Here is a 15,990-nt window from a genome sequence, read left to right as displayed (position 1 = left end):
GGTACCGGTACCCAAAATTTGCGATTTTCGGGATCGGGATTTTCGGTACCGGTATTGGTCGGTACCGGTACGGTACCGAGCTCATCCTTAACACGAGCTATGCCTATATCGAAAACCACAAAAAGTCGAGTCGAAAGCTTTTATACCAATTGTAGGTCCTAAATAATAGATCTCACAACTTTACTCGGATCAATCCGTGTTGTTGGTTAGCAGAAATCACTATTAACACTCGGAACTTGAAACTTGGTTTGCAAACACATAGAGAAAAATGTGAAGTGATGGTGATGGAGTTAGGTATATATATATATTTAAAAAGTTAGGGAGGGAGTGCAATTGCCCTTAAAAATTCCTTTCGAAGTGATGGTGATGGAGCATAAATTAAAGATTCAATTCCATATCCTTTTCTACGAAGCCATTGACTTTTAAATGTTGTTTTTCTTTTGTTAATCACAAATAGGATCATATTACGTAAAACACTGCTAAAAAACAAGAAGCAAACAAACAAACATACGCGGTGTACTCCCCCCTATATGATAGGATTTGGCCTCGACTCAACAAAACTGTTTTTCCTTTTCAATATAAAAACATAAAGTGCATATTAGTAGTCTAGTAAGGTGGAGACATAAAAGAGGCAGAAAAACTAAAAGAGAGCGCGGCCCCCTATCATTTACATGTGGTTTCAACCATGAAGGATTTAATCCTACTTTTACATGTAAAAAGGCGGGGCATGGCGGCATATTTTTTTTTTTTTTTTTTTTTTTTTTGAGTGTTTAAGCTTGCCTCCTACTATTTACAATAAACCGCCATTGTCAGGGATCGAACCCTGGACCTCTCACCCAAAGGCCTAAGCCTTTACCATCCCACCAAAGTGGATGTAAGGTGTTTCAAAAGCTGGCAACAAATATGACAATTTTGGTAAGCGGCTAGTTAAAGCACATAACTAAATAAGCATCGTCTACTATATGAGTGAAACATTCCATTTCTTGTGTTTGACTTAAAAAATGTATTATTGAGGCTTTTGATAGGGTATGAATAGCTGTTACCAGTATCAACATACACAAAATAATTTAAATTTTGGACAGAAGTACTCTAGTCGACCACTCTAGCCAAAACTCAAACTCAATTCAATAGCTCAAGCATGTTTCAAGGACTATTGGAGCTAAAAAAAGACGAACTCAAAACAATAGTAAATAAAGGTCATTTTACGATGCACACCGACTTTTCTTTTATTTAGGCTCAAGGCGGTTGTAAGGCAACCACAAGAAGTCATTTTCTTCAAAACAAATTCAAAAAAATGGATCTATGGGATGTTCATTAGAAGCAGAAGCGCCACCTGTGCTAGGTAACTAACAATCTGAACTTTCAAATCTTCATTGATAATTGTTGTGACTTGTGACTTCATCTATTTAGACATTCTGGATTCAGAAACCCTTGCCATGCAATCTTGCAAATTGGTTCGTTTTCAGGCCGAACAAGTTTCAAAGCAGGATGAACTTTGAGATCCCCCATTACCATATCTAACTCACTCAGATTCACCTCGATAAAGGGCGGGATTATGTCTGCAGGGCATATGAACTTCACCATACGTTCTCTTAATGATGCTTAAATAAGATCCTACCATTATTTAAGAATCATCCATTGGCACAACTGAATAATAAGAATCATATAAACAGATGTTTTGAGTGTGTGTCAATGAAGTTCACTTATTGTTTGAAGTTCACAAATAATGGTTTTGTTAAAAACCTAAACATCAAGTATTAGAATTGTAGGGGTATGGTACTAAAACCCGGTTCTACGACCCTAAATTTATTATGTTTTGGGCTTATTTTATTATATGGGCTAATACATTTGTTATTGGGCTGAGGGGGTTTTGTGGAGGTAACCCTAACTGGGCTAGGCCCATTAGGGTACCATGATGGTGGCCATGAGACTCTATATAAGGAGGTCTTCACCTCCTTATCATAGGTCATGCTCAATAAGAGCCACCACCACTTTTTGTGTCTGTGAACAAGAAATCCTCAGGATATCTTATCAGTCACCTCCACACCCCCGAAACCATTGCAGGTCACGACATTGCAGGTCGCCGGCGCAGCCGCAGAAGAAGAAGAAGATCAAGACGTGGTTCGTTCATCTCGAAAATCCGTGGAAACATCGTCATGGATCAGGTAAGATTCATTTCGTGTTTCGACATTGGCGCCATCCGTGGGACGGCAACGAACTGCCCTTCGATCTTCATCTCGGCTGTCAGATCTCTCCTAAGAAAAACGCAGATCTGGAAGTTTACAGAAAAAGGCTTCAAAGCTTGTTCTATTTAAAGCTCAAAAAGATCCATAGATCTAAAAAGAGGCTTCCAGATCTGGGCAAGAAGGAAATTCCGTGATTCGAATGATCAGATCTCCGAATCTGTGAATCTGTGATTCAGGATCTCCGAATCTGTGATGGTTTTAAATCTGCTCCGAATCTTCAGATCTGTCCAGATCTGATTTACAGATCTAGGTCTAGATTACAGACCTGGATTTTAGGTCTAAAGTTGCAGATCTGACTCTTAAATTGCAGATCAAGAAGTTACTAGACTTCCGCCGCCATGTACGCACGCCCGGGGGTTCTCACTCCGCAGCCGTGCGTGTGCCGCCGCGGAAACCACCATCTGGGTTTTGCGCAAGAGACCTCCGCCATGCACACGCACTTGCGAGTCACCACTCTATCGCCGTGCATGCGCGCATCAGGCTACGCGCCAAAGCTGCAAGGTTGGGAATCCTCCTAATATCCCATATGGCTACGCGCCAAACTTCAAGGTAGGGAATCCTCCTAATATCCCATATGGCTACGCGCCAAACTGCAAGGTCGGGAATCCTCATAATATCCCATATGGCTACGCGCCAAACTTCAAGGTTGGGAATCCTCCTAATATCCCATATGGCTACGCGCCAAACTGCAAGGTTGGGAATCCTCCTAATATCCCATATGGCTACGCGCCAAGGTTGGGAATCCTCATAATATCCCATATGGCTACGCGCCAAGGTTGGGAATCCTCATAATATCCCATATGGCTACGCGCCAAGGATGGGAATCCTCATAATATCCCATATGGCTACGCGCCAAACTTCAAGTTTGGGAATCCTCATAATATCCCATATGGCTACGCGCCAAGGATGGGAATCCTCATAATATCCCATATGGCTACGCGCCAAACTTCAAGGTTGGGAATCCTCATAATATCCCATATGGCTACGCGCCAAGGTTGGGAATCCTCCTAATATCCCATATGGCTACGCGCCGAACTTCAAGGTTGGGAATCCCCATAATGTCCTATATGGCTACGCGCCAAACTTAGGGGTTGGGAATCCTCATACCATATGTTCACGCATCACATATGCTCGCGCATATTACACATGCCTACGCATCACATGCTTACGCATCACATGCTCGCACATGTCACAGTCTACACGCACGCGCATGCAACATCTGCGCGTGGCGCATAACACAAAACCAAAGTCTACGCGCACGTGCATGCAACATCTGCACGTGGCGCGTGACATAAAGTAGCTCATAAGACGCCTCGCGCGCAAGCTGTTATTATTCTTACAGCCCGTAAGTCGCCTCACGCGCAGGCTTTTATTATTCACACATCTCATAAGACGCCTCGCGCGCAAGCTGTTATTATTCTTACAGCCCGTAAGTCGCCTCACGCGCAGGCTTTATTATTCACACAGCTCATAAGACGCCTCGCGCGCAAGCTGTTATTATTCTTACAGCCCGTAAGTCGCCTCACGCGCAGGCCTTTTATTATTCACACAGCTCATAAGACGCCTCGCGCGCAAGCTGTTATTATTCTTACAGCCCGTAAGTCGGCTCACGCGCTGGCCTTTTATTATTCACACAGCTCATAAGACGCCTCGCGCGCAAGCTGTTATTATTCTTACAGCCCGTAAGTCGCCTCACGCGCTGGCTTTATTATTCACACAGCTCATAAGACGCCTCGCGCGCAAGCTGTTATTATTCTTACAGCCCGTAAGTCGCCTCACGCGCAGGCCTTTTATTATTCACAGCTCATAAGACGCCTCGCGCGCAAGCTGTTATTCTTACAGCCCGTAAGTCGCCTCACGCGCAGGCCTTTATTATTCACAGCTCATAAGACGCCTCGCGCGCAGGCATTATTATTCTCAAAGCTCGTAAGACGCCTCTCGCGCGCAGGCTTTTATTCTTAGCTCGTAAGACGCCTCATGCGCAGGCTTTATTATGCTACAGCTTGTAAGACGCCCCTCGCGCGCAGGCTTTTATTATTCTCAGCTCGTAAGACGCCTCTCGAGCGCAGGCTTTATTATTCTTAGCTCGTAAGTCGCCACTCGCGCAGGCTCTATTATTATAGCTCGTAAGTCGCCTTGCGCGCCAGTTTCTTTATTATTTTACAGCTTGTAAGCCGCCTCACGCGCCAGCTTCATTATTCTACAAGCTCGTAAGTCGCCTCGCGCGCCAGCTTCTTTATTATTACAGCTCGTAAGTCGCCATGCGCGCAGGCTCTCATTATTCTACAGGCTCGTAAGTCGCCGCACGCGCCAGTTTTATTACTTTCACAGCTCGTAAGTCGCCTCACGCGCCAGCTCAATTATTATTCTTATAGCTCGTAAGACGCCTCTCGCGCGCAAGCTTTATTACTTTCACAGCTCGTAAGTCGCCTCACGCGCCAGCTCAATTATTATTATCAAAGCTCATAAGACGCCTCTCGCGCGCAGGCTTTTATTATTCTAAGCTCGTAAGACGCCTCTCGCGCGCGGGCGTTATTATTATTTTAGCTCGTAAGTCGCCTCACGCGCCAGCTCAATTATTATTCTTATAGCTCGTAAGACGCCTCTCGCGCGCAAGCTTTATTACTTTCACAGCTCGTAAGTCGCTTCACGCGCCAGCTCAATTATTATTCTCAAAGCTCATAAGACGCCTCTCGCGCGCAGGCTTTTATTATTCTAAGCTCGTAAGACGCCTCTCGCGCGCGGGCATTATTATTATTTTAGCTCGTAAGTCGCTTCTCGCGCCAGCTCCATTATTATTATAACTCGCTTTTATTACAACATGTCACCATCATGAAGAAAGCCTCTCAAAACTCAGACAATAAGAAGGCCAAAGAAAAGGGAAAAAACCGCCTCACACTTTATAAAGTCCAGCGCTCCACCTAGATGCTTGCGCGCCCAGGAGCAACACTGGACTTGGGGGGGCTTGTAGGGGTATGGTACTAAAACCCGGTTCTACGACCCTAAATTTATTATGTTTTGGGCTTATTTTATTGTCACACCCTCAAAATCCACTAACGGGGTTTTACCGTCAGAGGGTGTGAACTAACAGGATCGGAATCATTAGTTATAATCAAACCATAAAAACGTTTAAATGCAAATAAGTGCGGAAGCGTAAACCATATAAATAAAGATGATTCAAACAATGCATGTTCCTAGACCGCGCGCCCGCCTCGGCTACCTGAGAATAACATACTAAAAGGGTCAACACGAGGTTGGTGAGTTCACAAGTTATATAAAAATAAATCGTTTAGCGTTTGCGTTCAGCGTTTTACGTTAAGTGTTTTGCGTAACCACGTTACGGCGTTTAAGCGTTTTGCGTAACCACGTTACGGCGTTTAAGCGTTTTGCGTAACCACGTTACGGCGTTTAAGCGTTTTGCGTAACCACGTTACGGCGTTTAAGCGTTTTGCGTAACCACGTTACGGCGTTTAAGCGTTTTGCGTAACCACGTTACAGCGTTTAAGCGTTTTGCGTTACCAGATAGTGTTATGTCAAATTATATATCGATAGGTAGCTAATCTATCCAACAAGTATCGCTAAGTGGTTCGCGACCGAAGCTGACTGTTTATCAAGTGCCCGTCACCAGGTCAATCCAGACCATGGTAAGTGTTAGCCAAAATTACACCCACTCAACCTCCAGTTGAGCTTAGCGTCGGGTGGGGTTTGTCAAACCCAGTAGTACTACTCAACAGTGACTCGCTATTCCAAATATTAACCGGTCCGATGTGTGGGACTTCAAATGTTACGTTTGCCGCTTAGCCTTTACAAGTGATATATAATTTATAACAAAATCTTAAATATGCGTTTATCTCAGAAAATACGTTTATCGGAGTATGTTATCTCCCCCAAGTGAAAAACGTTTGAAAACAGTTCAAAGAGCGGGGTAAGTGAAACTCACTGTTTGCGAAGAATATCCCGATCTAGATCACCAAGTGATGTGCGTCGTAGAAACTCTCTAGCGTTCTAAATAACAAAGAGATTTTCTAAGTATCGGTACGTTTAACGAGTCTCTAGACTCGGCACATAATACCTATGCACGTAACAGATTTCGTGTTTCGTTTTGTGGATCGTGTGTGACTTAAACAAGTACACTTGTGATACAATACGTGTGTGAGCAATTACTTTCGTGTCATGTATAAACAATGTACATCACTAGCAAATACTCCCCGTAAGGGCAATTTAGTCAAAATACGACAATTAATTAGCAATTACTCCCCACAAGGGCATCTTGGTCAATTTATGACAATCAATTAACAACTATCATATTTCATGCAATTTCACAACAATCAGCAGCTAATTTCATCGAGACAGAATTTCTACTTGAAAGATTGTACTATTTTACCGATCATAACATCTCAATTAATTCACCAAAAATCATCACTGAAGCATACATGTCTTAGGTTTCCAGAACATATTTTATTTTATTTTTATTCCACATAGATTTCTCATAATGATCAAAACACTACAGCAAACTCATATCAGTCAGATTCATGAGCAACAGAATCTTATTTGCAATTCCCGTTAAACGAAAAATCCAATAAATGCAAGACCACTTGGGTTAGGTTCCTAACTCAATAAGTCAACTTCCAGAAGTGGAACCAACCCAATTGGCCTCGTAGATTATGAGATATAACATTTACAAAACAACCTAACAGCAGGTCTAACAATTCAGCTTTGCACCACGTTTTTGTAAAATCATAAAAGTTAACTTTCACACGTCCAAAAATTACAAATTTATATTCTTTAGAAACTAGACTCAACCTAGTTTACTGTAATATCAATTATCTCAATCAAATTCCACTTTAACATCCCGTTACAGTCATTCAAACATCAACAACACAATCTGTCCAGAAACTTTTTGCATCCAAACTCAACAATTTAACAATCTATGAACTATCATGCATTCACATAACACTCTAGACTCCATAAACAATATCCATGCATATCAATTACACCCAATAAAACTAACAATTAAACATAGAGGATGCATAGAATAGTTGTTTATACCTTCCTAGCACCTTAATCTTCAATCAAACTTGAAAGATCTTGAGTGTGTGTGTGTGTATATTGATCGATCACAAGGAGAGGGGAGAGGGGATGGCTGGCCGATTTGGGGTTAGGGAAAAGGGATGGGAGTTAGGGTTTAGGTTTATCATGTATTTATAGACTAATATGTTACACCTTGGCCCCTCAACTCCTAATTATTACTTTTTCTAGAACATTCTATCATAACTTGCACCTTAAGTTAACATTAAGTATTTCCTTTTTCTAGAACATTCTATCATAACTTGCACATTAAGTTAACATTAAGTATTTCCTTTTTCTAGAACATTCTATCATAACTTGCACATTAAATTAACATGACAATAATATTATCACATAACACATAATTATCACATCATTAGTGTTTTAGTGTGTTTCATTTATTCATCAATCGTTTGCGTTTCGGTGCAAATCCCGAAAGACTACTACACATGTAGTAAGTGTTAAGCGTCATTTAAACCCTAGTTTAAATGTAATGAAGTTTGCGTTATAGATTCAATAAATCTAAAGTTTGAATTGACGGAGTTGCGTTAACGGAGTTAACCTGAAATTGACGATTGTCACATTTATTATATGGGCTAATACATTTGTTATTGGGCTGAGGGGGTTTTGTGGAGGTAACCCTAACTGGGCTAGGCCCATTAGGGTACCATGATGGTGGCCATGAGACTCTATATAAGGAGGTCTTCACCTCCTTATCATAGGTCATGCTCAATAAGAGCCACCACCACTTTTTGTGTCTGTGAACAAGAAATCCTCAGGATATCTTAGCAGTCACCTCCACACCCCCGAAACCATTGCAGGTCACGACATTGCAGGTCGCCGGCGCAGCCGCAGAAGAAGAAGAAGATCAAGACGTGGTTCGTTCATCTCGAAAATCCGTGGAAACATCGTCATGGATCAGGTAAGATTCATTTCGTGTTTCGACAAGAATCAACCATTTTGATTATATGTATGTATAGCTTTTCTATAAGTTTTACTAATGTTTGTGATGGCTTTTTTGGGGCTCTAAAGATACTTTTAGCATATTGAAAGATTTGAAGGCTAAGTCTGTAGCACTAAAGATAGATATATTACTTTCCTAAGAAATAGTATTTAAAACATAAAACATTCAATTGCGTTACTACTTACTATAAACACGATAAGTGTCGTTTACTAATGAATGAGTCAGTTTTGGTAACGTCTAAATCTCACATGGTTTGAATAAAAATAACACCTAGCTTATAAAGTGAAAACGAGTCGATTGGCCAAACAACTTGATTCTAAGTCTTAGATTATAGGAGTAATATATAATATTGCTATATAGTCATACTAGCTTTTGAATCCGTGTATTACACGAGATTTATCAAACGATAAAAATAAATAAGGTCCGTTATTTAAATTGTGGTTCTCAAAATACTTATGAAGTAATTTAATGTAGACTTAAAGGAAAAAAAAACGGGTTAACGAAAATTATTAAAATAGCATGGTTTTGGAAACGTCGGGTGTGAATTTGCAAGAAATTTAAAAAATGTCTTAAAGTTGCATAGTTGGTCAAACTTTATGTATGAAAATGACATTATGTTATAAAATCCACACTATGTTATTGTAGGAATCCGTTCGCGTATAAAAATAAAACACTTTTAATAAAATGATTACAATACAAGGAACCAAACCTATCTAGGAAAGTAAGTAAATTACAATACGAATTACACCGGAAAAAATCAAAATTAGAATACAATTGAAATAAAATAATGCAAGAAAGGTGTAGAAGAAGAATGGTGTCATGGTCTTTGTGGTTGAGGATCGTGTTTTACACGGGGCTCTTAAAACAAATTCCGGGTCTCTTCCCGTTTTGTTTCCCAGGGTACAACGGCCTAAGCAATATGTACTACCCGGGAGGGCTCTAGCACCCGAATAGTACCTTAAAGAAAATGATGAAGATGATCAAGAATGTTGGAATTTTTAGGGAGAAAGTTGGAGAAAACACAAAGGAGAATGTGTTATTTTGTGTTTTTTGTGTGTCTACAACCAATGAGCTCCCTTGGTGTTTATACTAGTAGAAAGTTAAAACCATTCAACCATCATTAATGAAAAAATTGAAACACTCCAATCAACATTAACCAATGCATTTAAGTTTTGACCAAAACTTAATGACATGCTGAATGGCCTTGACTAAATCAAATGTGTTTCAACTAATCATATAACAAAATAAAAGAATTCACAATTAAAATATATTTTATTTACACAAAATTTTCCAACAGTTATAACCCGCTGCTTGATAAAATGATTTTGACCCATGACCTATGGATAGCTAGAATGAGATGTGAGATTATAAATTATAAGAAATGTAGGCTTGACACCTTGACTTCAACATTTTCGTTTATTAGTATTGTAAGATGTAAGATAAGATACTCATATTTATTGTATTAAATCTATTAAGCAATTAAAAAATGTAAATAAAAGTGTTTTCCAACCATCTAAGCCAATTACCAGTACTAATCCATTTTGCAATTATGTTAACATATAAATCAGACAATATTCAACATGAAAAGGACCAGAATTCGATCAACACAAAACTGTAGAATTGTATGGTTCAATGCTTGCCTTTCTCGTTAATTCATTAACTATATATACACCATATAATCCCTTAACTTGGGGAGAAAGTGATTACAAATATTTACACAGAAATATACTTCCTAAAATACATGGGAATATGTTTCGGTATATTCCATTAAGAACAACTATATATACAGAGAATAAGAGAAGCAAAATTGCTTCGGTAACATGAAAATAATATTACCTTTTTTTAAAACCTAGATGGCACATGCATCATCTCCAATAAACACGAGGGGAACATCAACTTTCAACAAAGCATTAGACAGTGCTCGGTGCTCTCATAAATGTAACATTAAGCACGGCATCTAAAACAAATTAATAACTTATAAGCATACGTACAATAGATTTATTATTATCTAAAAATTATATTTCTGGGAAAAACTTCACATACCAGTCTGTTGAGTATAATCTTGATGGTCGGGTCAAGTCAGGTCATGAAGCAGATACGGATCGAGGATATGGATTCGGGACATATAGCTGCTATTGGGTCACATGTCTGGTTCATGGCTGGAACATTTATTTCACAAATTCACATACAGAACTAGAGCAAGTGTGGGGCCCGAACCACCACGGTCAAGGCAAGACGTGAACTTTTTCAATAATATCCTCACTTTCAACCTCAAGATCAAAAAGGCGTCACAAGAAATAAAACCGACTGATCGAGATGATGTACATGCTTCTTGATCTGATTATTCTGAATGGATGGATATAAGGCGTTTATTACCGCCATCCTCTTGCTCAAACACAATGCAACAATTGTCTCTGCATACTTCACATCAGGCTGTTGAAAACCATCAAGATAAGTGAGTGGAAGTTTATTGTTATCTTGAACCAAAGCTGAAGCAGTTGATGAGTGTCTGATGTGGCAGAGAAATAGGGCTCTAGGGACCATTTGGCCTGGAGCCATCATTTGATTTCTGAGGGAAAAAAAGAGTCAAAGTACTTCCACGCCATCACTTTGACCGGGTAACCAGGTAAGTTTAACATTAACAAGGTGTTAGTCCAAATAGAAATGTAATCAAAATTAATTACCATTGTCTGCAGTTACGTAATTGTGATCGGTATAACTACATTAACCATTGTGACAGAATCAAACATTTTGGCATTCAAAACTAAATTCGTATCAATTATCAGTTGAAGAAGTAGTCAACTTAATCATGGAAATCAATTTGTAAACATATTTGCATGTTCATATGTTGATATTTATAAATCTACAACATAATATTGTACTAAAGACCGAACCAAAGACATGGTACTTAAAAGAAATAATTCACACAAGACAATCGACTATAGTCAGTCATATATCAAAAGCATCGTGTCGCTTTAGTTATGCTAAATTAACCTTATGCGGGTTAAAGAAAAACAATACCTAAAGAGAAAACGAGCTGCACGTTAGTCGTATAAAAACACTTGCATTTATGTTAGTTCTAATCTAACCAGAGAACGTCCCTATATAGTTTGAAATTGTATTTCCTTCTTGAAATCACTTGAACAATGGTTATATAGAAACATTAGAAATAAGCTAACTTGGCATTACTGATAAACATCAGGTTACTAAGAAACAACTACCCACCGCTATTAACTACTTATTATTCTAATTAACATATATATACTGACCCACTAAAACCAAACTTATCTAGGTTAAAAGTAACGACCATCAAGTATATATCAACTCCTCTTCATAGATAGAGATTGCTTCTTGCATTACACTTCCTTCAGTTAGCAATTTACTTCTTGTCTTCTCCAATGGCTGGATAGAAAGGTAAATTTGCAAACCCGAATCAGCCGATACTTGGTCCATCTTTTCAATTACCTTTGGTGCGACCCGTGGATCATATCCAGCAGACGCCATCAGCAACAACCCTATGTGATCAGCTTCAGTCTCCATCCTACACATAACAAACACCATCTCCATCACATACACATATAAATTTAGAGGTGGCAATATGAGTGGGTTGGGTTGGATTTGGGTGATGGGTCAGGATGGGTATGGGTCAGGATGGATTTTTAAAATAGAGGGTTAGGATGGGTATGAGTCAAGATGGGTAAAATTAATCCATCTTGACACAACTAAATGTTGAAATGCAATGAGTTTTAAAAACTCCTCAAAAAAAATATTCAAAAAATTTAATGAAAAATTAATAACTCAAAATATAAATTAAAAACGCAAAAACTAAAATAACTAAATGTCTCCCCCCCGTCGTCCTCGTTAATAAAAAAAAAAACTCGGTTTCGTCTCGGCTCAGGTTCGGTTTTTTTCGGTTTCTTTTTTCGCTTCGGTTTTGCTTTTTTTCATTTCGGTCAGTTTGTATATGTTCAGTTTCAATGGTTTCAGTTTTGATTTCTTTGTTTCTATTCGGTTGCGTGGGTTTTGTTTGAAATAAAATTGAATAAAGCTTGTTTTAGTCTATTCTAACCCATAAACAAACCCATTCTAACCTATAATCAAAAGTCACTAGCATCTATCCAACACATCCTGACCTTCTTGCAAAATTCTTTTGATCCATCCTGACCCATCTCAATTTTAAAAATTATCCAAATTGACCCAAAACAACCTATTTGGGTTTGTTTTTCCACCCATACATATAATCAATACCTGCTGCCTACCTTATAGCTTATATAGCATACATTTGTGAGAAAGGATGCTCTAGTGCAAATAAAGTCGCCCATGAGTCAACAAGATGACCTGGTCTAACAAACGTTATAGTAAATCATCAGTGCGGATGTAAACCATCTCTTTGAAAACCTCTCTTATACATGTCTTGCCACAACATGTGCAACCTACAGCCATGCATTTATATATATATATATATATATAAATAATTAAAACTGTTGCTTGTGTTAACTAATAATGAATAATAATCTAATCTTGAAATAAATATATATACATCATGAGCAATAATGGCAGCAATTTCTTCATCGGTTCTAACAAACCGGCCAGTAGGTACAATAATCTTCCCACCAGGCAAACAACATGCATGATCATCCTGAACCACCAAAATATCCCAATTCAAGTCCTACTGATGCGAAATAGCCAACTTCACCCCCTTATCTTCTTTCTTCAATCCTGTTTGCAATGCTAGCATTACTAATCAAAACCCCATATTGGAAACTGCCCATGGCGACGTGGGGAGGAACTGCCCGGAGGGCCAAAATATAGTATGAGGAATTGCCATAAACTGCCGATTAAAAGTGGTGAATTTAGAGGCTCATGATTTATCTAAAAACTCTTTTGTAACCTATTAGTATAATTGTTCGTCCACCACCTATTCGGCTACTTGTTGTCCTTACCTCTACACCACCGTGTTACCTCCATTGTCATCACCATCACCACCACTGCCGCTTCCATCTCCGCCAACATAGCCACCGCCCCATCACCGATGACACGACCACCTTGCAACCACTTCCACTATCATTGCCCCCACCAGCACCAGTTACCATTTAAAAAAAATCGATCTGTTTGCCCCAAACTCATTTTCCTCCTAACCTATGCTGACTCAAACCCGGCCAAACCAAACACATTTGCCAATCAACTTTGTTATCGAATTAAGCTCAATTTCATGTCGTTAACTTAACATTTTGGGTTGTCTTTGTAAACCACACAAATAATCGTTCATGCATGATTAATTACCGTAGCAATCTAATTTGTAAAAATAGCAAAGCATCTTAAATTTACTAAGCACCCACGCTCTATCACTAATAAATCCCAAAAACTTTTATAAATAAAACCTGTGCAGCAAAATTTCAATTCACACTACAAAAATAATATAGTCGTCTTTTATATTTGCTTAAAGAAATAAAAAATGAATCAAGCATCAACTTCTCGACGTGCTATGGTCTCTTCGTATATAGAGATTGCTTTTTGCATCACGCTAGCTTCAGATAGCAACTTACTTCTATCCTTTCCTGATGGATGGGTAGACAGGTACTTGTCCAAAGCCGAATCATCCGATCCTTCATCCAGCTTTTCAAATACCTTTGGCGCAACCCGTGGATTGTATCCAGCAGAAGCCATTAACATCAGCCCTATGTGATCAGCTTCACTCTCCATCCTACACATATATAACAAACAAATATAATCAACACCTAGCTATATATAGCTTATTAACTTATAACGTGGTTCAATTAACTAATAACATACTTTCGCGAGAAAGGAAGGTTTAGCAGAAGAATATACGATGCGCTGACAAAATCCGGGTTAATATACTCATCCAAAATTACCCGCCCGATTGCAAAACAGATGAATGTTGTAAACTTTTCAGCTGCATGTCTTGCCACCGCATGTGCAACCTAAAACCAGGCATTCATGTTTAATTGATAACTATGGTTACGATAATAATCTCATCTTTGAACAACTACAGTTGTTATAACTTATAGGTCGGTATGCTAACATTTATGGGCACCAATGGTGTCCAGTAGGTTGGTTGACATGCTGTAAACCAGCCAAGTTGAGCCGAGTCAGGTTCCACTTGGACTTGAACTTAAACGAGACAGATTGGCTCGTTTATTTTAATAAGCTGAAAAGTTGTGCACCAGTTCGGCTTGTAGAAGGCTCGAGCCAACTTGTGAATTGTTGAATCGGCTCGTTATATTTTATAACAAGGTACGATATATAATAGACAAAAAACAATAACTTTTTAGCATACACACAATACAAAATTTAAAAATTAGTGAATTATCATATTTGATGTGTTATTTTTATTACTTTTTTTCGGTTTTCACAAACAGAGTTCAGCACAAATAATATATGTATTATTTTTGTTTCCTTTTTCAATATGTTTGCATATTATTATTATTGTTATTACTATTTTAAAATTTGGGATTTAATTTAAACAAGTCAGTCAAGCAAGTCAACAATATTATATGTATTATAACTTTTGTTTTATTTTTCATTATTTTTACATATTATTACTATTATCGTTATTACTATACTAAAATTTGGGGTTTGATTATTTAAACAAGCCAATCAAGCAAGTCACAAGCAAATCAATGAGCAAGTCATCGAGCTAGCCAACAAGCCAGTTATCAAGTGAACCACGAGCCAAGCAAACCCTGGCTAGGGCTTGGCTCGACTCATTTACAAACATCTAAGCACCACCCGATTAATCAAACATGTTAAACCAAACGTGATGTGTTTTTAGATATGCATCTCAAAACCTAATTAGATATGTCGATAACTGGCACCCCAAATTATAGATTTACCTCATGACCAATAATGGTAGCAAGTTCTTCATCGGTTTTAAAGCGCTCTAACAATCCAGTAAATACAATAATCTTTCCACCAGGCAAACAACACGCATTTACATCCTTACTCTTCACCACGATAACTTTCCACTCCAACCCCTTGGCATGCAAAATACCCAATTTCACCCGCTTATCATGTCCACAGTTAAAATGTTGTTCGTTCAATCCTGTTTGCAATGCTTCAGTCACATCTCTCAATATCTTCCTAACCTAACACTTTTAGGATGCGTATCCGGTAAAACTTTCCCTTTCCCTTTCCCTTTATATTCATACTTCATCTTCTCAAATGAAAGCTTCCCAATCCATGTCTCTATTTTACCCGAAATTAACATAAAATGCTTCCGTTTTGAATACGGTATAATTTCGAAATGCCCTAAACAAATAACTACCCCAGAACATAATCCGAGGTACATAACTATGGATAAAGAAGTTGCAACCTTATCCTGATGCCGATCAGCGTGATAATATCTATAGCCAGATCTAGATCCAGTAGATGTAAACTTACTCGAATGATTGGTGTAGTTGATGATCGTTCGTGGGTTACGGAATAGGGGTTTGGGAGTGGTGATTTTGGAAGTTATATTAAACCCTAATTTTGATAGTCTGTACCTTGCCATTAATGAGCTTCAAAACATGGTAAGAGTTGTTATTGCTCTCTAAGGTAAATAATAATGCCCCCTTTTTTGCAAGGTTGGTTTGTTTTCTTGTTGAGGGGGAAATCTATAAAGTAATAATATCTATATAATTAATAAAATATATAACTTTAAAAAAAGACATTGTTATATTCAATTTTTGGTGTTTTATAAAATGTATTAGT

The 15,990-nt window shown here is 38.5% G+C and overlaps 2 pseudogenes; both read right to left on the bottom strand.

Annotated features, from left to right (window-relative positions):
* Positions 1 to 1,402: 1,402 nt before the first annotated feature.
* On the bottom strand, positions 1,403 to 10,839 carry LOC143540326 (uncharacterized; annotated as a pseudogene).
* A 747-nt stretch (positions 10,840 to 11,586) lies between these two features.
* On the bottom strand, positions 11,587 to 15,790 carry LOC143540340 (mitochondrial metalloendopeptidase OMA1-like; annotated as a pseudogene).
* Positions 15,791 to 15,990: the final 200 nt, after the last annotated feature.

Source organism: Bidens hawaiensis, unplaced genomic scaffold, assembly GCF_021521415.1.
Source record: "Bidens hawaiensis isolate Kalapana, Puna unplaced genomic scaffold, B.hawaiensis_p1.1 tig00012199_1, whole genome shotgun sequence".
Lineage (NCBI taxonomy): Eukaryota > Viridiplantae > Streptophyta > Magnoliopsida > Asterales > Asteraceae > Bidens > Bidens hawaiensis.
This window is presented reverse-complemented; position numbering and strand designations above follow the sequence as displayed.